The sequence below is a fragment of the Dipodomys merriami genome, unplaced genomic scaffold (genome assembly GCF_024711535.1).
Source record: "Dipodomys merriami isolate MVZ:Mamm:240054 unplaced genomic scaffold, mDipMer1.0.p SCAF_7, whole genome shotgun sequence".
NCBI classification, from domain to species: Eukaryota; Metazoa; Chordata; class Mammalia; order Rodentia; family Heteromyidae; genus Dipodomys; species Dipodomys merriami.
The window spans coordinates 41621342-41644590 of NW_027206290.1; positions in this window are offsets into that span (position 1 = coordinate 41621342).

Here is a 23249-nt window from a genome sequence, read left to right on the forward strand (position 1 = left end):
CTCACACTAAACCTCACCCACACCCTAACCCTCACCCTAACCCTAATGCTAAACATAAACATCACCCTCAACCTAACTGTCACCATAACCCTTACCCTACCCTCACCCCAACCATCACACTAACCCTAACACTCACCCTAACCCTAACCCTAACCCTCACCTCAACCTGACCCTAACCCTTACCCTCACCCTAACACTACCCCTAATCCTCACCAACACCCTAATCCTAACCCTAAGCCTCACCCTCACACTAACCATTACCCTAATCCTAACACTAACCCTCACACTCACCCTAACCCTCACCCTAACACTTACCCTCACACTCACCCTAAGCCTAACCCTAACCCTCACCTTCACCATCACCCTAACCCTAACAATAATCCTCATAGTAATCCTAAAGCTAACTCTAAACCTAAACCTAACTCTAACTCTCACCCTAACCCTAATCCCAACCCAAACCCTCACACTAAAGCTAACCCTAACAATAAGCTCACCCTCACCCTAAAGCTAACCCTAACCCTCACTCTCACCCTAAACCTCACCCTAACCCTTACCCTCATCCTAACCCTAACTCTAACCTAACCATAACCCTAACCCTGACAATAAACCTACCCTCACTCTAATCCTAACCCTACCCCTCACCCTAACCCCCACCTTAAACCTAACTCTAACTCTCACCCTCACCCTAACCCTAATCCTAACACTCAACCTAAACCTAGCCCTCACCCTAACCCTAATCCTAAACCTAACCCTAATCCTAAACCTAACCCCAACCCTAACCCTCACCCTACCCTAACCCTCACCCTCACACTAACTCTCACCCTAACCCTCAGCTTAATCCTAACCCTAACCCTAACCCTAATCCTAACCCTCATCCTCACCCTCACCCTCACTCTAAACCTAACCCTAACACTAACCCTAACCCTCACCCTAAACCTAAACATCACCCTAACTCTAACCGAAACCCTCACCCTCACTGTAACCCTAACCCTAATCTTAACAATGACCCTAACCCTCACCATAACCCTCACTCTAACACTCACCTTAACCCTAACCCTAACTCTCACCCTAACCCTCATCCTAATCCTTTCCCTCACACTAACCCAAACCCTAACCCTCAACCGAACCCTTACCTTAACCCTCACACTAACCTATCCCTAACCCTAACTTTAACCCTCACCCTCACCCTCAGCCTAACCCTAATTCTAACACTAATCCTAACCCTAAACCTCACCATAACCCTAAACCTAAATCTCACCATCACCCTAAACCTAACCCTAACCCTAACCCTCACCTTAAACCTAACGCTCACCCTAACCCTCACCCTCACCCTAACAATAAACCTTAAACCTAACCCTCACTGTAATGCCAACCCTCACCATAATCGTAACCCTAAACCTCAGCCTAAATCTAACCCTCATCCTAACCCTAACCCTAACCTTCACACTAACCCTATCCCTAACACTAAACCTAATCCGAACCCTAAACATAACCCTCAACCTCACCCTCACCCTCATCCTCAGCCTAACCCTAACCTTAACCCTAATCCTAACCTTAACTCTTACCCTAACTCTCACCCTAATTCTAACCCTAACCCTCAACCTCACCCTCACCCTCACCCTAAACCTAACTCTAACAATAACCCTAACCCTAATCCTAACCATAATCATAACCCTCAACTTAACCCTAACCCTAACCCTAACCCTAACCTCAACCCTAACCCTAACCCTCACCCTAACCCTAACGCTAAACCTAACCCTACACCTAACCCTCACACTAAACCTAACCCTCACCGTAAACCTAACCCTCACCCTAATGCTCACACTAAACCTAACCGCCACCCTAAACCCAACCCTACACATCTCCGTATCGCTCACCCTAACCGTAACACTAAACCTCACCCTAACCCTAACCATAACACTCCCCCTCCCCCTAGCCCTCACCGTAACCCTAATCGGAACCCTAACCCTAACCCTAACACTCACCCTAAACCTCATCCTAACGCCAACCCGAACCCTAACCATCACACTCACCCTAACCCTCACACTAACCCTAAACCTAACCCTAACCCTCACACTCACCCTCAACCTCAGGCTAACCCTCACCCTCAACCTAACCCTAACCCTAACCTTAATCTTAACCCTAACCCTAACCCTAACCCTCACCCTAACCCTAACGCTAAGCCTAACCCTACACCTAACCCTCACACTAAACCTAACCCTCACCCTAATGCTCACACTAATCCTAACCGCCACCCTAAACCCAACCCTACACATCTCCGTATCGCTCACCCTAACCCTAACACTAAACCTCACCCTAACCCTAACCATAACACTCACCCTCACCCTAGCCCTCACCCTAACCCTAATCGGAACCCTAACCCTAACCCTAACACTCACCCTAACCCTCATCCTAACGCCAACCCGAACCCTAACCATCACCCTCACCCTAACCCTCACACTAACCCTAAACCTAACCCTAACCCTCACAGTCACCCTCACCCTCAACCTCAGGCTAACCCTCACCCTCAACCTAACCCTAACCCTAACCTTAATCTTAACCCTAACCCTAACCCTCATCCTAACCCTAACCCTAACCCTAACCCTAACCCTAACCCTAACCCTTACCCTAACCCTAACCCTAACCCTAACCCTCACCCTCACCCTCAGCCTAACCCTAACCCTAACCCTAATCCCAACCCTAATCCTCAGCCTCACTCTCACCCTAAACCTAACCCTAACCCTAAACCTCACTCTCACCTCACCCTCACCCTCACCCTCACACTAACCCTAAGTATAACAAAAACCGTAAACATAACCCTAACACTCACCCTAACCGGAACCCTCACCCTAACCCTAACCCTACCGTCACCCTCACCCTAACCCTAAGCCTAATCCTAACCCTGCCCCTAACCCTCATACTATCCCTCACTCTAACATTCACGTTAACCCTAACCCTCACTCTCACCCTAACCATATTCCTTACCCTAACCCTAACCCTAACACTAACACTAAACTTCACCCTAATCCTAACCCAAACCTCACACTAACCTACCCTAACCCTAACCCTAACCCTCACCTCACCCTCAACCTAACCCTAAACCTAACCCTAATCCTAAACCTAAATGTCACCCTCACCCTCACCCTAACCCTCACCCTCACCCTCACCCTAACCCTCACCCTCACTCCAACCCTAAACCGAACCCGAACCCGAACCCTAACCCTCACCCTCACCCTCACCCTAACACTAACCCTAACCCTCACACTCACCCTCACACGCACCCTCAGCCTAAACCTCACCCTCAGCCTAACCATAATCCTAACCTTAATCCTAACCTTAACCCTAAACCTAAACCTTCCAGTCTCCCTAACGCTAAACCTCCCCCTCTACCTCCCCCTCACTCTCAGCCTAACTGTAACCCTAACCCTAATATTAAAACTAATCCTCACCCTCACCCTAAACCTAATCCTAATCCTAACCCTCACCCTAACCCTTACACTCACCCTCACCCTAATCCTCACCCACACCCTACCCCTCACCCTAACCCTAAGGCTAAACCTAACCCTCACCCTAACACTAACCCTAACCCTAACCCTCACACTCACCCTCAACCTAAACCTCACCCTCAGCCTAACCCTAAGCCTAACCTTAATCCTAACCCTAACTGTAAACCTAAACCTTCCACTCTCCCTAACCATAACCCTCTCCCTCCCCCTGGCCCTCAGCCTAACTGTAACCCTAACCCTAATATTAAAACTAATCTTCACCCTCACCCTAAGCCTAATCCTAATTCTAACCCTCACCCTAACCCTTACACTCACCCTCACCCTAACCCTCACCCACACCTTAAACCTCACCCTAACCCTAATGCTAAACCTAACCCTCACCCTCACCCTAACCCTCACCCTAACCCTTACCCTACCCTCACCCTAACCATCACACTAACCCTAACTCTCATCATAGCTATCACCTTCAGCATAACCCTCACCATCCCCTTCACCCTCACCCTCAGCCTAACTGTAAACCTAACCCTAATCCTAACTCTCACCCTCACCCTCACCCTAACCCTAATCATAACCTTAACCCTCACCCTCACCATAACACTAATCCTAAACCTAACCCTCACGCAAAGCCTAACCCTCACCCTAACCCTAACTGTCACCATAGCCATCACCCTATTACTAACCCTAACCCTAACCCTAAACCTCACCCTCACCCTCATCCTAATGCTTACCCTCATCCTAATCGTAACCCTAACCCTCATACTAACACTAACCCTCACCCTAAGCCTAACCTGAAACCTGACGCTAACCCTCACCTTCACCCTCACCCTCACCCTCACCCTCAGCCTAACCCTAACCCAAACTGTAATGCTAACCCTCATGCTAACCGTAACCGTAACCCTCACCCTAACTCTCACCTTAACCCTAACCCTAATACTCACTCTCACCCTAACCCTCACACTAACCCTTACCCTCACCCTAACCCTAACCCTCATACTAAACCTAACCCTCACCCTTATCCTAACCCTACTCCTCACCCTAACCCTCACCCTCACCCTAATACTAACGCTCACATAATCCTAACTCTAATCCTAACCCTAACCCTAACACTCACCCTAATTCTAACCCTAACCTTAACCCTAAACCGCAACCTAACCCTAACCCTAACCCAAACCTCACACTAACCCTAACCCGAACTCTAACCTTCAACCGAATCCTAAGCCTTACCCTAACCCTAACCCTAACACTCACTCTAACCGTCACCCTAACCCTCACCTTAAACCTTATCCTCACCCTAACACTAACACTAACCCTAACCCTAACCCTCATGCTAACACTAACCTTAACTCTCACACTAACCCAACCCTAACCCTCAAACTAGCCCTAAACCAAACTCTCACACTAACCCAACCCTAACCCTAACCCTAACCCTCACATTCACACTCATCCTCACCCTCAGCCTAACCCTTACCCTAACACTAATCCTAACCCTAACCCTCACCCTCACCCTCACCCTAAACCTCACCCTAAACCTAAACCTAACCCTCCCACTAACCCTAACCCTCACCCTAACCCTCACCCTAATCCTCACCCTAACCCTAACCCATACCTAACCGAAACCCTCACCCTCACCATCACCCTCACCCAAACCCTCACCCTAGCCCTCACTCTAAACCTAACTCTAACCCTAACCCTAATCCTAACCCCCACCATCACCCTAACCCTCACCCTCACCATCACCTTAAGCATAACCCTAACCCTCACACTCACCCTCACCCTCACCCTAAACCTAAACCTAACAATAAACCTAACCCTAAACCTAACCCTGACCCTAACCCTAACTCTAACCCTAACCCTAACCCTCACATTAACCTATCCCTAAACCTAACACTAACCCTCACCCTCACCCTCACCTTCACCCTCAGCCTTACCCTAACCCTAACCCTAATCCTATCCCTAATCCTCACCCTCACCCTCACCCTAACCAGAACCCTAACCCTCACCCTCACCCTCACCCGCACCCTCACCCTCAACCTAACCCTCACCCTCACACTCACCCTAACTCTAACCCTAACCCTCACCCTAACCCTATCACTAACCCTCACCCTTAACCTAAACCGAACCCGCACCCTCACTCTAACCCTAACCCTAACCCTAAACCTCACCCTAAATCTCACTGGAATATTCACCCTCACTCTCACCCTAAACCTCACCCTAACCCTAACCCTCACCCACATCTGAACCCTCAACTTCTCCCTAAGCCTAACCTTAACCATAACCCTAATCCTAAACCTAACCCTCACCCTCACCCTCACCCTTAACCTAACACTAACGGTAACCCTAACCCTCACACTAACCTTAACCCCAATCATCACCCTCATCCACGCCCTAAACCTAACCCTAACCCTCACCCTCACCCTAACCTTAACATTTACCTTAATGCTAACCCTAACCCTCAGCCTCAAACAAACCCTCACCCTAACTGTTAACCTCCCCCTGACCTTAACCCTAAACCTAAGCCTAAATGTAACCCTAAACCTAACCCTCACCCTAAATCTAACCCTACCCCTCAGCCTAACCTACACCCTAACCCTAACCCTAACCCTAATCCTCACCCTAACCCTAACTCTAACCCTAAACTTCACCCTCACCCTAGCCTTCACCCTAAATAACCCTAACCCTAGCCCTCACCCTCATCCTAACCCTAATGATAGCCCTAACTTTCACCCTCACCCTAAACCTCACTCTGACACTTACCATCACACTAACCCTAAACCTCAAAGTCAACCTAAACCTCACCCTGAACCTTACCCTAACCCTAACCTTAACCCTAACCCTCAGACTCACCCTCAGCCTAACCCTAAACCTTACCCTAAAGCTAACCCTAACCCTCACCCTCACCCTCACCCTAACCCTCACCCAAACCCTCAAAATAACCCTAACGCTAACCCTAACCCACACCCTCAACCTAAACCTCACCCTAACCCTTACCCTCACCCAAACCCTAACCCTAAACCTAATCCTGACACTAAACATAACCCTAATCCAAACCCTAACCCTCACCCTAAACCTCACCCTCACCCTAACCCTAACACTAACCCTCACAACAATGCTAACCCTAACCCTAAACCTCACCTTCACCCTAACCCTCACCCACACCCTCACTGTCACCCTAACACTCACCCTAACCCTAACACTAACCCTAACCCTCATCCTCACCCTAAGCCTCACCCTAATCCTAACCCCAAACCTAAACCTCACACTCACCCTCACCCTAAACCTCACCCTAACCTTAACCCTCACCCACACCCTAACCCTCAACCTCACCCCAATCCTCACCCTCTCCCTAACGCTCAACCTCACCCAAAACAACAACCTAAACATAACCCTCACCCTAACCGTAACCCTAACCCTCACCCTAAACCTAACCCTCACCCTAACCCCACCCTCAGCCTAGCCCTCACCTTAACCCTAACCCTAACCGTAACCCCAACCCTCACGCTCAACCACAACATCAACCTCAGCCAAACCCTAACCCTAACCCTAACCCTAACCCTAACCCCCACCCTAACCCTAAACCTAACGCTAACCCTCACCTTCACCCTCACCCCCACCCTAACACTAACCCTAACCCTAACCCTCACCCTAATCCTAACCCTCACCCTCACGTTCAGCCAAATCCTAACCCTCACCCTAACCCTCAACCTCACCCTAACCTTCACCCTAAACCTTACCCTCATCCTAACCCTAACCTTAACCTTCACAGTAACTCTAACCCTAACCCTAACCTTCACCCTCACTGTAGCCCTCACCCTAATATTAAACATCACGCTATCCCTAAAACTAAACCTAACCCCCAGCCTAACTCTAACCCTAAACCTAAACCTTACCCCAAACCTCACACTCACCTCACCCTCACCCTAACCCTAGTAATAACCCTAACCCTAACCCTCACCCTAACCTGAAACCTCCCCCTAACCATAATCCTCACCCTAACCCTAACCCTAACCCTCACCCTCACCCTAACCCTAATGCTAATCCTAACCCTGAACCTAACCCTGACCTAACCCTCAACCTAACACTCAGGTTAACCCTAACCCTCACTCTCACCCTAACCCTCACCCTAACCCTTACACTCATCAGAATCCTTACCACAACCCTCACACTAACCTATCCCCAACCCTATCCCTAACCCTCACCCACACCCTCACCCTAACACTAACCCTAACCCTCACCCTCACCCTCATCTTCACCCTCACCCTCACCCTCACCCTAACCCTCAACCTCACCTTCAACCTAACACTAACCCTAACCCTAATCCTCACCCTAACTCTAAACCTAACCCTAAAACTTACCCTAACCCTAATGCTAACCCTAACGCTCAACCTCACCCTAACTCTTACGGTAACCCTTGACCCTAACCCTAACCCTAAACCTGACTCTCACTGTAACCCTCACTCTAACCCTAACCCTAACCTTAACCCTCACCCAAACCCTCACCCTTACCCTAATCCTAACCCTAAACCTCACCCTATCCCTCACTCTAACCGTCACCCTAACCCTATCCCTCAACCTCACCCTAACCCTCACCCTAAAACTTATCCTCACCCTAACCTTCACCCTAACCCTAACCCTCACCCACACCCTAACCCTCACCCTAACCCTTAACCTCACCCTAACACTAACCCTCCAACTAACCCTCACCCTAACCCTAACCCTCACACTAAACCTAACCCTCACCCTAATACTAACCCTACCCCTCAACCTAACCCTAACCCTAAACATCACCCTACACCTAACCCTAACCCTAACCCAAACCTTAACCCTAACCCTCACCCTATCCCTCACCCTAACCTTCACCCTAAACCTATCCCTCACCCTGAGCTTAACCCTCACACTAAGCCTTACCCTAACCCCAACCCTCATTCTAAACCTATCCCTCACCCACACCCTAACCCTCACTCTCACCCAAACCCTCACCCTAACAATAAATCTAACCCTAACCCAAACCCTCATACTCTCCCTCACAGTTAACTTCAACCTAAACCTAAACCTAACCCTAAACCTAAACCTAACCCTAACCCTAACCCTCACCCTAACCCTAACCCAAATCCTCACCCTCACCCTAACCCTAACCCTAATCCAAACCCTGACCCTAACCCTCAACCTAACCCTCACCCTATCCCTTACCCTCACCCTACCCCTAATCCTAACCCTCACCCTAACCCGAACGTGAATCCTCACACTAACTTATCCCTAACCCTAACCTTTACCCTCACCTTCACCCTCAGCCTAACCCTAATTCTAACCCTAATCCTAACCGTAAACCTCACCCTCACCCTCACCCTAACCCTCACCCTCACCCTCACCCTAACCCTAACCCTAACCCTAACCCTCACCTTAATCCTAACCCTCACCCTAACCCTAACCCTCACACTCACCCTCACCCTCACCCTCACCCTAACACTAAACCTCACCATAAGACTCACCCTAACCTTCACCTTAAACCAAACCCTAATTCTAACCATAACCGTCACCATATCATTCATCCTAACCATCACCCTAACTCTAACCCTTACCCTCACCCAAAATTTCACACTAACCCTAACCCTCAACCACATCCTAAACCTCACCCTCACCGCAACCCTAACCTAACCCTAACCCTCAACCTAAACCTCATGCTAACCCTAACTCTAACCCTAACACTCAACCTCACTGTAACCCTCACCCTAACCCATACCCTCAACCTCACCCTAACCCTAATCCTAACCCTAACCCTAATCCTAACCCTAACCCTAAGGCTAACCCTAACCCTCACCCTAATCCTAACCCGAACCCTAACCCTAACCCTCACACTCACCCTCACACTCAATCTCAGACTAAACCTCACCTCAGCCTAACCCTAACCCTAATCCTAACCCTAACCCTAACCCTAACCCTAACCCTCACAGTTACCCTAACCCTAGCCCTAAACCTAAACCTAACCCTAACCCTCAACCAACCCTAACCCTAAAACGCACCCTAACCCTAACCCTAATCCTAACCGTAACCCTCACCCTCATTCTAACCCTAACCCTCAAACTAACGCTCACCCTAACACTCACGCTAACCCTAACCCCCACTCTAACCCTAACCCTCACTTTAAACCTTCCCCTCACCCTAACCCTAACCCTCACACTAAACCGAACCCTCACCTAATCCTAACGCTGTTCCTCACCCTAAACCTCAACCTAACCCTCACCCTCACCCTAACTCTAACCATAACCCTAAACCTAAACCTCACCCTAACCCTAGCCCTCACCCTAACCCTAATCCTAACCCTAACCCTAACCCTAAACCTCACCCTCACCCAAACCCTCACCCTAACCCTAACTCTAACCCTAATTCTCCCCCTAACCCTCACCCTAACAATAACCCTAATCATAACACTAATCATCACCCTCACTCTCACCCTAACCCTAATCCTAACCCTAACCGTCACCCTCACCCTCACCCTAACTCTAACCCTAACCCTAAACCTCACCCTAAACCTAACCCTAACCATAAACTTAACCCTCACACTAACCCTAACCCTAACCCTAACCCTCACCCTCACCCTAACCCTAAACCTCACCCTAACCCTATCACTCACCCTAACTCTAACCCTAACCCTAACCCTCACCTTAACCCTTACCCTCACCGTAACCCTAAACCTCACCCTCACCCTCACCCTAAACCTAACCCTCACCCTAAACCTCATCCTAACACTCCCGTTAACACTAATCCTGACTCTCACCCTAACCTTTACCCTCACCCTAACCCTAACCCTAACCCTCACACTAAACCTAACCTGCACTCTAATCCTAACCCTACCCCTCACCCTAACCATCACCATAAACCTAACCCTAAACCTGACCCTAATCTTGACCCTAACACTAAACTTCACCTTCACCCTAGCCCTCACCCTAACCCTAATCCTAACCCTAACCCTAACCCTAATACTCACCCTAACCCTAACCCTCACCCTCACACTAAACCTCACCCTAACCCTCAGCCTAACCCTAACCCTAACCCTAATCCTAACCCTAATCCTCACCCTCACCCTTACCCTAAATCTAAACCTAACCTTAACCCTAACCCTCACCATAAACCTAACCCCACCCTAACCCTAACCCAAATACCCTCACCCTAACACTAACCCTAATCCTAACCCTGACCCTAACCCTCATTCTAACCCTCACCATAACACTCACATTAACCCTAACCCTCACTCGCACCCTAACCCTAACCCTAACCCTTACCCTCACCCTAACCCTCACCCTCACCCTCACCCTAACCCTAAACCTCACCATAAGACTCACCCTAACCGTAATGCTAAACCTAACCCTCAACCTCAACCTAACCCTCACCCTAACCCTTAACCTCACTCTAAATCTAACCCTATCCCTAACCATAAACCTCACCCTATCCCTCACCCTAAATGTCACCCTAACCCTATCCCTCATCCTCACCCTAATCTTCACCCTAACCCTTACCCTCACACTAACCTTCACCCTAACCCTAAACCTCACCCACACCCTAAGCCTCACCCTCACCCTAACCCTAAACCCAACCCTCACCCTCAACCTATACCTAAACCTAACCCTAACCCTAACCCTCACACTAACCCTAACCTTAACCCTAACCCTACCCCTCAGCCTAACCCTCATCCTAACCCTAACACTAACCATAACCCTCACCCTAAACCTAACCGTCACCCACACCTCACCCTCAGCCTAACCTTAACCCTAACCCTAATCTTAACCCTAACCCTCACCCTCACCCTCACCCTAACTCTAACCCTAATCCTCACCCTCACCATCACCCTACCCCTAACCCTAACCCTCTCACTAACCCTAACCTTAACCCTTACCTTCACCCTAACCCTAACCCTCACCCTAACACTCACCCTACACCTAATGCTAACCCTAAACCTCACCCTCACCCTCACCCTCACGCTAACCCTTAACCTCACAATAATCTTAACCCTAACACTCACCCTGACTCTTACCCTATCTCTCACCCTAAACGTCACCCTAAACCTATCCCTCACCCTCACCCTAACCCTCACACTAACTCTTACCCTCACCCTAACCATCACCCTAACCATTGCCCTCACCAACACCCTAACGCTCATCCTAATCCTAACACTAAACTTAACCCTAACGCTCAACCTAACCTCAACCTAACCCTAATCCTAACCCTAACCTCACCCTCACCCTAACCCTTACCCTCACCCTAACCCTAACCCTAACCCCAATTCTCACACTAACCCTCAACCTAAACCTAACACTCACCCTCACAATCACCCTACAACCTAACAATCACCCTACCCCTAACCCAAACCCTATCCCTAACCCTAACCCTAACAGTAACCCTAACCCGAACCCTAAACCTAACCCAAACCCTAAAACTCATCCTCACCCTAACACTCACCCTAACACTCAAGCTAACCCTAACCCTAACCATGAACTTAACCCTCCCCCTCACTATCACACTATCCCTAACCCTAACTCTCACAGTAACCCTAACCCGAACCCTAAACCTAACCCAAACCCTAAACCTCACCCTCAACCTAACACTCACCATAATCCTCACTCTCACCCTCACCCTAACCCTAAACTTAACCCTCCCCCTCACTATCACACTAACCCTTACCATAACCCTCACCGTAACCCTAACCATAACCCTCACCCTAACCCTAACCCTCACCCTAACCCTCACCCTAACCCTAACCCTAACCCTCAGCCTCACCCTAACCCTCATCCTAACACTTACCCTCACCCTAAACCTAACCCAAACCCTAACCCTTACCCTAACCCTCACCCTAACCCTAACCTAACCCTTATCCTAACCCTATCCCTCACCGTAAACCTCACCCTAACCCTACCATTAACCCTAACCCTCACCCTCACCCTAACCCTCACACTCACCTTACCCTCACCCTAACACTCACCCTAACACTCACCCAAAACCCAACCCTTACCCAATCCCTCACCCTAACATTCACCCTAACACTCACGCTAACCCTAACCCTCACTCTCACCCTAAACCTCACCCTAACCCTTACACTCACCCTAACCTAACCCTCACATTAAACCTAACCCTCACCCTAATCCTAACTCTACTCCTCACCCTAACCCTCACCCTAACCCTAACCCTAACCCTCACCCTAACCCTAACCCTAATCCTAACCCTTACCCTCACCCTCAACTTCACCCTTACTCTAACCCTAACCCCAAACCTAAACCTCACGCTAACCCTAACCCTAAGCCTAACCTTAAACCTCACACTAAACCTAACCCTAACCCTAACCCTACCCCTCACCCTAACCCTAACCCTAACCCTAACCCTAACCCTAAGCCTCAACTGAACCCTTACCCTCACCCTAACCCTAACCCTCACCCTCACCCTCACCCTAACCCTAACCTTCACCCTAAACCTCACCCTAACACTCGAGCTAACCCTAACACTCACTCTCACCCTAACCCTCACCATAACCCTTACCCTCACCCTAACCCTAACCCTAACCCTCACAGTAAATCTAACCCTCATTCTAATCTTAACACTACTCCTCACCCTAACACTCACCATAACCCTAAACCTAAACCTCACGCTAATCCTAACCCTATCCCTAACACACACGGTCACCCTAGACCTCACCCTAACCCTAATCCTAACTCTAACACTAACCCTAACCCTCACCCTCAACCTAACCCTCACCCTCACACTAACCCTCACCCTAACCCTCAGCCTAACCCTAATCCTAACCTTAACCCTAATCCTAACTCTAATACACACCCTCACCCTCAACCTAAACCTAAACTTAACCTTAACCCTAACCCTAATCCTCACCCTAACCCTAACCCAAATACTCACCCTCACCCTAACCCTAACCCTAATCCTAACCCTGACCATAACCCTCAACCTAACCGACACCCTAACCCTTACTCGCACCCTAACCCTAAACCTAAACCTCACCCTAACCCCAACACAAACCCTCACACTAACCTATCACTAACCCTAAACTTAACACTCACCCTCAACCTCAGCCTAACTCTAATACTAACCATAATCCTAACCCTAAACCTTACCCTCACCCTCACCCTAAACCTCACCCTCTCCCTCACCCTAAACCTAACCCTAACCCTAAGCCTCACCTTAAACCTAACCCTCACCCTAAAACTAACCCTCACCCTCACCCTCACCCTAACCCTAAACCTCACCATAAGACTCACTCTAACACTCACCGTAAACCAAACCCTAACCCTAACCATAACCATCACCCTATCCCTCACCCTAACCGTCACGATAACCCTATCCCTCACCCTCACCCTAATCCTCACCCTAAACCTTACCCTCACCCTAAACTTCACACTAACCCTAACCCTCACCCAGACCCTAACCCTCACCTTCACCTTAACCCTAACCTAACCCTAACCCTCAACCTAAACCTCACCCTAACCCTAACTCTAACCCTAACACTCATCCTCACTGTATCCCTCAATCTAACCCTTACCCTCACCCTCACCCTCACCCTAACCCTAACCCAAACCCTCACACTCACACTAACCCTAACCCTAAACCTACCCGTCAATCTAACCCTCATCCTAACCCTAAACATAACCCTAAATTTCACCTTATCCCTAACACTAACCATAACCCTCACCCTAACATTAACCCTCACCCACACCCTAATCCCCTAAACATAACCCTAAATTTCACCTTATCCCTAACACTAACCATAACCCTCACCCTAACATTAACCCTCACCCACACCCTAACCCCCACTCTCAGCCTAACCCTAACCCTAACACTAATCCTAACCCTCACCCTCACCCTCACCCTATCTCTAACCCTAAACCTCACCCTCACCCTCATCCTACCCCTAACACTCACCCTAACCCTAACCCTCAACCTAACTCTAACCCTAACTCTCACCCTAACCCTAAACATAACCTTAACCCTCATCTAAACATTTACGCTCACCCTAACCCTAACCCTCACCCTCACCCTCACCCTAATCCTAACCCTCACACTAAAACTCACCCTAAACCTAATGCTAACCCTAAACCTCACCCTCACCCTAAACCTCACCCTACCCCTCACCCTCAACCTTACCCTAATCCTAACCCTAATCCTAAACCTAACCATCACCCTCACACTCACCCTAATTTTAACCCTCAACCTCACACTCACCCTCACCCTCACTGTAACCCTAACCCTCACCCTCAACCTCACCCTAACACTAACCCTAACCCTAACCCTCACCCTCACCCTAACCCTAAGCCTAACCCTAACGCTCACCCGAAACCTCACTCTAACTCTCACCTCAATCTCACCCTAAACTTCACCCTAACCCTAACACTCACCCACAACCTAAAACTCAAACACATGCTAACCCTGAACTTCTCCCTAAGCTTACCTCTAACACTAAACCGCACCCATACCTCACCCTCACCCCATCCTAACGTTAACGCTAATAATAACCCTAACCCTACGCCTCACCCTAACCCTAACCCTCACCCTAACCCTAACACTCACCCTAACACTAACCCTAACCCTCACCCTAACCCCCAACCTAACCCTAACACTCACCCTAACCCTAACCCTCACCCTAATCCTAAGCCTAAATCTCATCCTCACCCTCACCCTAAACCCTAATCCTAACAGTGACCCTAACCCTCACCCTAAACCTCACCCTAACACTCACGTTAACCCTAAACCTCACTATCACCCTTAACCCTCACCCTAACCCTTACCCTCACCCTAACCCTAACCCTAACCCTCACCCTAACGCTAAACCTAACCCTCACCAAAACCCTAACCCTAACCCTCACACTAACCTATCCCTAAACCTAACCTTAATCCTAACCCTCACTTTCAGCCTAACCTTAATCCTAACACTAATCCTAAACCTAAACCTCACCCTCACCCTCACCTTAACACTCACCCTCACCCTAAACCTGACCCTAACCCTAACCCTAACCTTAACCTAACCCTCACCCTAACCCTCACCCTCACCCTAACACTAAAACTAACCCTAACCCTCACCCTAACCCTCAACCTTACCCTATCCCTCAACCTCACCCTCACCCTAATCCTAACCCTAAACTTAACCCTAACCTTCACCCTCACCCTAACCCTCATCCTAACCCTTACCCACATCATAACCCTAACCCTAAACTTCACACTAACCCTAACCCTCACCCTAACCCTAAACCTAACCGGAACCCTAACCATAACCCTCAACCTCACCTCACGCTCACCCTCATCCTAACCCTAACCCTAACCCTAATCCTAACCCTAACCCTAACCCTCACCCTCACCCTCACCCTCACCCTAAACCTAACCGGAACCCTCAACCTCAACCTCACCCTCACCCTAACCCTAACCCTAACAATAACGCTAACCCTAACCCTCACCCTAACCCTAACCCTAAGCCTAATCGTCACCCTCAGCCTAACCCTAACCCTAACCCTCACCGTAACCCTCACACTAAACCTAACCGTCACACTAACCCTAACCCTACCCCTCATGTTAACGCTCACCCTAACCCTATCGCTAACTCTTATCCTAAACCTAACCCTAAGCCTAACCCTCACCCTCACCCTAGCCCTCACCCTAACCCTAATCGTAACACTAACCCTAACCCTAACCCTCACCCTAACCCTAAACCTCACCCTCACCCTAACCCTCACTCTAACGCTAACCCTAAGCGTAACCCTAACCCTAAACCCTAATCCGAACCCTAACCCTCACCCTCACCCTAACCCTCCCACTAACCCTAACCCTAACCCTCACATTCACCCTCAGCCTAACCCTAACTCTAACCCTAATCCTACCCTTACCCCTCACCCTCATCCTCAACCTCACCCTCACCCTAACCCTAATCCTAACATTAATACTAACCCTAACCCTAACCCGAACTCTAACCTTAACCCGAACCCTAACCCTAACCCTAACCCTAACCCTAAGCCTCACCCTAACCCTCACCCTCACCCTAATCCTTACCCTCACCCTAACCCGAACGCTCAAACTAACCCTATGAGAATACTAACCCTAACCTTACCCCTCAACCTAACCCTCATCCTAACCCTAACCCTAACCCTAAACCTCACCCTAAACCTAACCCTAACCCTAACCCTCACGCTAATCCTCACCCACACACTAAACCTCACCCTCAGCCTCACCCTAAACCTAACCCTAATTCTAACCCTCACCCTCACCTTCACCCTCACTCTCACTCTAATCACAACACTAACTCTAGCCCTCACCCTCACCCTCACCCTAACTCTAACCCTAATCCTAACCCTCACACTAACCCCAAACCTCACCCTCAGACTAACTTTCACCCAAACCCTCAGCCTAACCCTAACCTTAACCCTAACCATAATCCTAACCCTAATGCTCACATTCAACTTCACCTTAAACCTAAACCTAACCGTAACCCTAAACCTCACCCTAACCCTAAAACTCACCCTATCCCTAACCCAAACCCTCACCCTCACCCTCACCCTAACCCTCACCCTAACCCTTAACCTCACCATAACCTTAATCCTCACCCTAACTCTAACCTTCACACTAACCTATCTCTAACCCTAAACTTAACCCTCACACTCACCCTCAGCCTAACCCTAATCCTAACCCTAATCCTAACGCTAATCCTAACCCTAAACCTCATGCTCACCCTCACCCTAAACCTAACCCTAACCCTAACCCTCACATTAAACCTAACCCTCACCCTAACCCTCACCCTGACCGTAACACTAAACCTGACCCTAACCCTCACACTAACGCTAACCCTCACACTAACCCTAATCCTCAAACCCACCCTCACACTAATCCTAACCCTAACCCTCAACCTAACCCTCACCCTCACCCTAACCCTAACCCAAACAATATCCCTAACCTTAACCCTAAACCTAACCCACAACTTAAACCTAACCCTAAACCTAACCCTAACCCTAACTCTCACCCTAACCCTAAACCTAACCATAAACCTAACCCTAATCCTAACCCTAACTCTCACCCTAACCCTAAACCTAACCATAAATCTAACCCTAACCCTAACCCTAACCTTAACCCTCACCCTAATCCTCACACTAAACCTAAACTTCACCCTAACCCTAACCCTAACCCTAACCCTAACCCAAACCCTCACCCTCACCCTCACTCTAACCCTAACCCTAACAATAACACTAACCCAAACCCTAACCCTAACCGTAACCCTCAACTTAACCCTCACCCTAACCTTCACCCTAAACCTTAACCTCACCCTAACCCTAACCCTAACCTTCACCCTAAAACTAACCCTAACACTAACCCTCACCCTCACCCTAACCCTAATTGTAACCCTAACCCTAACCCCAACCCTCACCTTAACCCTAACCCATACCCTCACCCTTACACTTATTCTAACCCTAACCTTAACCCTAACACTCACCATAACCCTCTCCCTAACCCTAACCCGAACTCTAACCCTCACCCTCACCGTAACCCTAACACTAACCCTAAACCTAACCCTAATCCTAACCCTCACACTCACCCTCACCCACACCCTCAGCCTAACCTTAATCCTAACCCTCATCCTAATCCTAACCCTCACACTAAGCCTAACCCAAACCCTTACCTTTAACTCTTACCCTAATGCTAACCCTAACCCTCACCCTAACCCTAACCCTCACGCTAACCCTAACACTCACTCTCACACTAACCCTCACCCTAACCCTAACCCTCACCTTCACTGTAATCCTAACGCTAATCCTAAACCACACCCTAACACTCACATTAACCCTAAACCTCACTCTCAACCTAACCCTCACCCTAAGCCTTAACCTCACTCTAACCCTAACCCTAACCCTAACCCTCACCCTAACCCTAACCCTAACCCTAACTCTAACCCTCACCTTAACCCTCACCCTCCCCTAACCCTCACCCCAACTGTTAAACCTAACCCTAACCCTAACCCTAAACCTCACTCTCACTCGAACCCTCACTCTAACCATAACCATAACCCAAAGCTAACCCTCACCTGACACCTCACCCTCAGCCTAACCCTAACCCTAACCCTCACACTAACCCTCAACCTCACCAAATCCTCACCCTTATCCTAACCCTAACCTTCAATGTAACCCTAAACCTCCCACTAAACCTAACCCTCACAATAACCCTAACACTCACCTTCACCCTAGCCCTCACCCTAACCCTAATCGTAACCCTAACCCTAACCCTAAACCTAACACTCACCCTCACCCTAAACCTAACCCTAACACTAACCCTCACCCTCAAACTCACCCTCACCCTCAGCCTAACCCTATCCCTAACCCTAATCCTCACCCTCACAGTAAACCTAACCCTAACCCTAATCCTCACCCTCACCTCACCCTCACCCTCACCCTAACCCTAACCCTAACCCTAACAATAACTCTAAACATAACCCTATCCCTCACCTAACCCTAACCCTCACCCTAACCCTAACTCTAACCATAACCCTCACACTAACCATAAACCTCACCCTAACCCTGACCCTTACCCTCATGCTAAACCTCACCCTAACATTCATGTTAACCCTAACCCACACTCTCACCCTAAAACTCACCCTAACCCTTACCCTCAACCTAACCCTAACACTAACACTAACCTTCACCCTAACCTTAACCCAACCCTCACACTAACCTACCTAACACTAACCCTAACCCTCATCTCTCCCTCAGCTAACCCTAAACCTAACCCTAATCCTAACCCTAAACCTCACCCTCACCCTCACCCTAACCCTCACCCTCACCCTCACTCTAACCCTAACCCGAATCCGAACCCTAACCCTCACACTAAACCTCAACCTAACACTAACCCGAACCCTAACTCTCATACTCACCCTCACTCTCACTCAGAGCCTAAACGTCACCTTCAGCCTAACCCTAATCCTAACCCTAATCCTAACCCTAACCATAAACCTAACTCTTCCCCTCACCCTAACCCTAACCCTCACCCTAACCCTTACCCTAACCCTAAACCTCACCCTAAGCCTAACCCTCACCCTAACCCTTACCATCACCCTAACCCTAAGGCTAACCCTCACAGTAAACCTAACCCTCACCCTAATCCTAAACCTACCCTTTACCCTAACCCTCACCCTAACCCTAACCCTCACCCTAACCCTAACCCAAACACTCAACCTCACCCTAACCCTAACCCTATCACTCAACCTAACGCAAACCCTAACCCTAACCTTCACCCTAAACCTAACCCTAACCCTCACCTTAACCCTTGCCCTCACCCTAAACCTAACCCTCACCCTCACCCTCACCCTAAACCTAACCCTCACCCTATCCCTCATCCTAATACTCAGGCTAACCCTAACCCTCACTCTCACCATAACCCTCATCTAACCCTTACACTCACCCTCACCCTAACCCTAACCCTCTCACTAAACCTAACCCACACTCTAATCCTAACCCTACCCCTCACCCTACCCCTCACCCTAACCCTAAACCTAACCATCACCCTCACCCTAACCCGAACCCGAACCCGAACCCTAGCCCTCACCCTAAACCTATTCCTAACCCTAACCCTATCCCTCACCCTAAACCTAGACCTCAAACTCACACTAACCCTCACCCTATCCCTCAGCCTAACCCTAACTCTAACCATAACCATAATCCTAACACTAATCCTCACCCTCACCTGAGCCTAAACTTAAACCTAACCCTAACCCTAAACCTCACCCTAACCCTAACCCTCACCCTAACACTAACCCAAACCCTCACCCTCACCCTAACCCTAACCCTAATCCTAACACTGACCCAAACCCTCACCCTAAGCCTTAAGGTAACACTCACGTTAACCCTAACCCTCGCTCTCACCCTAATCCTCACCCTTGCCCTTAACCTCACCCTAACTCTAACCCTAACTCTAACCCTCACTCTAACACTAACCCTAACCCACACACTAACCTATCCCTAACCCTAAACTTAAACCTGATCCTCACCCTCAGCCTAACCCTAATCCTAACACTAATCCTAACCATACTTCTAACCAAATGCCTCAGGCTCACCCTCACCGTAACCCTCACCATCAACCTCACCCTCACCCTAAGCCTAATCTTAAACCTAACTCTCACCCTCACCCTCACCCTCAACCTAGCCCTCACACTAACCCTAACCTTCACCCCAACCCTAACCCTCACCCTAACCCTCAACCTGACCTTCCACCTCACCCTAATCCTAACCCTAACCCTAACCCTCACCCTCAACCTAACCCTCACACTAACCCTTACCCTCATCCTAAACGTAACCCTAACCTTCACACTAACCCTAACCCTCACGCTAACCATAAACCTAACACGAACCCTAACCTTAACTGTCAACCTCACCCTCACCCTCACCCTCAACCTCACCCTAAACTTAACACTAACCCTAACCCTAACCGTCACCGGAACCCTAACCCTCACTCTTACCCTAATCCTAATCCTCACCCTCACCCACACCCTAAACTTAACCATAAGCCTAACCCTCACCCTATCCATGACCCTGACCCTAATGCTAACCGTAAACCTCACCCTCACACTAACACTCACCCTAACCCTTACCCTCACCCTAACCCTAACCCTAACTCTAACCCTCACTCAAAACCTAACCCTCACCCTAACCCTAATCCTAACCCTAACCCTCACCCTCACCCTCACCCTCCCCCTAAGCCTAACCCTAAACCTTACCCTAATGCTAACCCTAACACTCACCCTCACCCTCACCCTCACCCTAACTCTAACCCTAACCCTAACCATAAACCTCAACCTCAGTCTCACCCTAACCCTAACCCCATCCATAACCCTCACTCTAACCCTAACCCCCAACCTAAACTTAACCCTCACGCTCACCCTCACACTAACCCTAACCCTAACCCTCACCCAAACCCTAAAAATAACCCTAACGCTAACCATCACCCACACCCTCAACCTAAACCTCACCCTAACCCTTACCCTGACCCAAACCCTAACCCTAAACCTAATCCTGACACTAAACTAACCCTAACCCAAACCCTAATCCTCACCCTAACCCTCACCCTCACTCTCACCCTATCCCTAACCCTCACCCCAAGGCTAACCCTAATCCTAACCCTCACCCTCACCCTAAACCTCACCTTCACCATAACCCTCACCCTAACCCTAACCCTAACCCTCACCCTAAACCTAAACCAAACCCTAACCCTCACCCTAACCCTCACTCTAACCCTAACATAACCCTTATCCTAACCCTATCCCTCACCGTAAACCTCACCCTAACCCTACCATTAACCCTAACACTCAAACTCACCCTAACCCTCACACTCACCCTTACCCTCAACCTAACACTCACCCAAAAACTCACGCTAAACCCAACCCTAACCTAAACCCTCACGCTAACACTCACGCTAACCCTAACCCTCACTCTCACCCTAACCCTCACCCTAACCCTTACACTCACCCTAACCCTAACCCTCACACTAAACCTAAACATCACACTAATCCTAACCCTACTCGTAACCCTAACCCTCACCCTAAACCTAACCCTAAACTTTACCCTAACCCTAACCCTAATCCTAACCCTAACCCTCACCCTCACTCTCACCCTAACTCTAACCCTAACCCTAACCCTAAACCTCATGTTAACCCTAACCCTAAGCCTAACCTTAACCCTCACACGGAACCTAACCCTAACCCTAACCCTCACCCTAACCCTAACCCTCACCCTAACCCTAACCATAACACTCACCCTAAACCTAACCCTAACCCTAAGCCTCAACTGAACCCTTACACTCATCCTCACCCTAACCCTAACCCTCACCCTAAACCTCACCCTAACACTCGCGCTCACCCTAACACTCACCCTCACCCTAACCCTCACCCTAACCCTTACCCTCACCCTAACCCTCAGCCTAACCCTAATCCTAATATTAACCCTAATCCTAACTCACCCTCAACCTAAACCTAACCTTAACCCTAACCCTCACCCTAACCCTAACCCTAACCCTCACCCTAACCCTCACCCTAACCCTAACCCTAAACCTCACCCTCACCCTCACCCTGACCCTAACTCTAAACCTCACCCTCACCCTCACCCTAACGAAACCCTAACAATAAATCTAACCTAACCCTCACCCTAACCCTAACCATAACCCTAACCGTAACCCTCACCCTAAACCTAACCCTAAACCTAACCCTCACCCTCACCCTCACCCTCAACCTAAGCCTTACACTAACCCTAACCCTAATCCTAAACCTAATCTAAAACCTAATCCTCACCCTCACCCTCACCCTCATCCTAAACCTAACCCTCACCCTAACCCTAACACTCACCTTAACCCTAACGCTATCCCTAAACCTCACCCTCAACCTAACCCTCACCATAAACCTTATCCTCACCCTAACCCAAACCCTAATCCTAACCCTAACCCTCACCATCACCCTCACCCTTACCCTCACCCTAACCCACACACTAACCCTAACCCAATCCCACAGCCTAACCCTCACCCTCACCCGAATTCGTAACCCTCACCCTAACCCTTATCCTCACCCTAATCCTCACCCTCAACCTAACCCTAATGCTAACCCTAAACCTCACACTCACCCTAAACCTCACCCTAAGACTTACCCTCACCCTAAACGTAAACGTCACCCTAACCCTAAAAATAACCCAAACCCTAACCCTCACGGTAATCTTCAACCTAACCCTAAAACTAACCCTTAAC